Below are 4,089 nucleotides of genomic sequence, written 5' to 3'. Positions count from 1 at the left end.
CACAGGGTATATGGAACTCCTGGTACCATATTCTCAACGTTTCTGCAAACCTAAAACTGTTCTAAAAAATAAAGTCTATTTTCAAATGTACATGGAGATAAAAAGGTCCTGTAACAGCAAAAGAAAATCAAGATAAGGAATTCAGAAATAGACCCCACTTATGTGATCAACTGACTTTTGACAAAGGAACAAGGCAAGTCAAGGGAAGAGGAGTCTCTTCAACAAATGCTGTTGGAACAACCGGACATCCACGTGAAGAACCACGCCCCTCAACCCCTCATCTCACACCATACACAAAAATTAATTCCAGAGGGATAAACTGGGAGATTGGGATTGACACATACACACCACTACATATAAAATAGATAACTAATAAGGACCTACTGTATAGCACAGGGAACTCTACTCAATACTCTGTAATGGCCTATATGGGAAAAGAATCCAAAAGAGAGTGGATACATGTATATGTATAACTGAATCACTTTGCTGTACCCCTGAAACTAGCACAACATTGTAAATCAACTATACTCCAATAAAATTTTTTAAAAATAAAAATCATTTGTATCATGAAAAAAATAAAGTTGACAGTAAAAACAAAAACAAAACAAAACTAATTCCAGATAGATTAAGACCTAAACAAAAAAGGTAAAATTACAAAACTTCTAGAAGAAAACAGAGTATCTCTATAGTCAGGGGGTGGGCGAAGATTTCTGAGAACACAGAAAGCAATAACCACAAAACAAACACAGTGGTACATCAGTCTCATGAAAATGAACAACTTCTCATAAAAAACACTGTTAAGAAAATAAAGTTATATTTTATAACAAACATATAGGCTGGCATATTATAAATATATAAAAGCCTATGTGTGTATACATACACACAGACCTGGAGTAAAGGTCTGACAACTTTCTTGTATAGTAAGCATACACCCACACCTACGCTACAACCAGCCCAAGAGAAATGAAAACACATATCCAGAAAAAGACTTGTAAAAAAGAAGAATTTGTAGCAGCTTTTTCAAAATACTCCCAAACTGGAAATGGTCCACATGTCACCAACAGAACAGATAAACTGTGGTATATTCATTCACACAATGGAATTCAATGCAATAGTAACAAGGAAGACCTAGATTAGCAGTGAGCACATCTGACATCCAGACCTTGGTTTCTAAATACCATTTCTGCTGAAAGCAAATGGCTCCAGGGCTCTTTGCAGAAAAAGCTGATTCCCAGGACTGAGGCTGGGAAAGAATAAGATGATTCGGGAGCATCTTGTTCGTCAGAAAAGAAAGACGTGCTTAAAGAATGATGGGAATATCCCAACCCAACACAAGCAGCAGCTGCGAAGTGTTCCCACAGGACAAATCTGGGACAATCTGAGCATCAAATAATGATAGTACTGGAATTTAAGTCATTGGATAAGAATCCCTGAGTTCATAGTGATAGAAATAAATAAGTAGAGGAGAAGGGAAAGTTCTTCCTTACTGTATAATACCAACTAATACATAAACAAAAATAGAGATAGAAAATAATCAGTGGAGGCTAAAAGTGTGGGTGACAGTTTAATGAGGAACCAGATAAACAGTCATTTCATGGCAGATGGACTTGGTGATACCACTCACGCACCTCCTGACAAGACTCACCAAGGACACATCCTTCCTCGGGTGCTTCTGACAAAGAAGCATAACCTGAATCTAAGAATGAGAAGCACCAGAAAAACCTAATAACTAGCCTGTAGCCTCTAATTTTTCTTTTAACAACCGGGTCAAGAAAGACAAAGAAAGGCTAAGGAACAGTTCCAGATCAGAGAAGAATGAAGAGGCACGACAATGAAACGCAGCACGTGGTCCCAGACTGGATGCTGGGTTGGGGGGTGAGGAAACAGTAGGCAGAAGGCACACCGATGGAATAACTGACAAAATTTAAATACAGTCTGTTGCCCAGATAATAAATTCTATCAGTATCAACCTTCCTGATTTTGATATTTATTCTGTGGCTGTATATAAGGACACCTTTGATCTTAAGATTAACACACATTGGGGCTTCCCTGGTGGCGCAGTGGTTGAGAGTCCGCCTGCTGATGCAGGGGACATGGGTTCGTGCCCCGGTCCGGGAAGATCCCACATGCCGCGGAGCGGCTGGGCCCGTGAGCCATGGCCGCTGAGCCTGCGCGTCCAGAGCCTGTGCTCCACAACGGGAGAGGCCACGACAGTGAGAGGCCCGCGTACCGCCAAAAAAAAAAAAAAAAGATTAACACACATTGAAATTTTGCAGGGGAAAAAGGGCATGATGTCTCCAATTTACTCTCAAATGTTTCTGGGGGAAAAGACACACACGAGCGTGAACGACAAAGCAAATGGGGCAAAATGTAAGCAAGTGGTGAATCCGGGTAAAGAGATTAACCCAAGGAGTTTCTTGGATCACTCTCGCCATTTTTCTGTAGGTCTGACATATCAAAACCAAAAGGTTACCAGAACACACATACAGAATTCTAATTATTCTCCATTTAACATGAGGAAACAGCAGCTCGGGGATATTAAGAGACTTGCTTGGCCACAATACTAGAAGAACTTGGATGCAGGTTTTCTGACCACAAACCTTCCCTGTGTCACTGCCCGGTCCCACCAGACATGAATCCATCAACAGACAACCCCTTGGCACAGGCCACAGAGCCATGCCTCCGTCCCCCATCCCCTCTGCTCTCTGCCCCCGTCTCCTGGTGCCTGCCCAGCGCCCCCCAAGCTCGGGTCCCACACGTGGAGCTCGACCCCTCCTCGGGCCCCTGCGCCCCCCATTCCATCTGGGTTGCTTTCCTCCCACAGATGAGCAGAGTCGCCTTGGGTCCTCCAAGCCCACCCAGGGAAGCCCTTCTGCACGTCCCCCAAAGAAAGCAGCACGCCTCCCTCCGCGCCCGATTCACTCCCTTCCATTGCATTGACCACAATGACAGGTCACGTATTTATCCTCCCTGACGGGGTACAGGCTCCTCAAGGATGGGGACTTGGTCTATTTTTTGTTCATTGCCATATATTCACAGTTCATGTAATAGTCTAATAGTTCTTATAATAGCCTGGCATGTGTGTGCCATGCTCGAAATGTATTTACCAAATGAGTAAATAAATGAATAGAGGCATGTGATTCCAATTAAATGTGCAACAGAATTTTTCTGGAAATCGACCAGTTGGTACTAACATGTGTATAGAATAGAGGTGCTCACCCTACAAGGTACTCAGCCGCAAAGCGAACGTAACTGAGGATGCCAGTGTGACGGGAACCCAGAGCTTGCACTAAAACAGAACAGAGTCCACACACTCCGGCAAATGTGGGTACGTGGGGGTCTGACCGAGACTCACCAGACACCTGGGAAAAGAAAGACTCCTAATAGTGATGCTGGGGTAACTGTTTCCCCATACGGAAAAATAAAAGATTGAATTCTGACCTTATACAAGAATAAATTCCAGATAATTTAAAGATTTAACATTTTAAAAACTCCTGTAACACTGTAAGGGAAAGGAGATTAGGATATGACCTCATGGTAAAGAAGGCGTCTTAAAGACACCCGCGACTCCCCCCAAACCATAAAGGACAAGGTGTATCGGCAGTTTGACTTCAAAATAAAAAACACGTGAAAAAAATGGATGGTAACACAGGCAAGAGATCAGTGAACTGCAGGATATTTGCAAGGTCTCCTGTAACTCACTAAGAAAACGCCCCACAGCCCAACAGAAAACCAGACCAAGAATGTACGGTGGTGACTCGCCAGGGAGGGAAGCCCCATTGTCAACATGCACATGAAAAAACTGCCCAGACTCCAGAAGTCACAGAAAAGCTCGTTGTAACAGTGACATACTGTTCACTCATCAGATCAACAAAAGGTCATCAGACAAGATTTCCAGAGATGTGGAAACCAGGAACTTTCAAATACTTCTGCCGAGACTGAAAACTAGTACAGCCCGCTCTAGAGAACCACTGGCTCTTGCCAAACTGGAGATGCACGTTCTTTATGACACGGCACAGGGCTATTCCATGTAAGCATTGTTTCTATAAGAAAAGGGTGAATATACTGAAACACCCACTGATATGAGAA

Source organism: Aethalodelphis obliquidens, unplaced genomic scaffold, assembly GCF_003676395.1.
Source record: "Aethalodelphis obliquidens isolate GAN/ISIS:26980383/991018 unplaced genomic scaffold, ASM367639v1 scaffold83, whole genome shotgun sequence".
NCBI classification, from domain to species: Eukaryota; Metazoa; Chordata; class Mammalia; order Artiodactyla; family Delphinidae; genus Aethalodelphis; species Aethalodelphis obliquidens.
Note: the sequence above shows the minus strand (reverse complement) of the source record.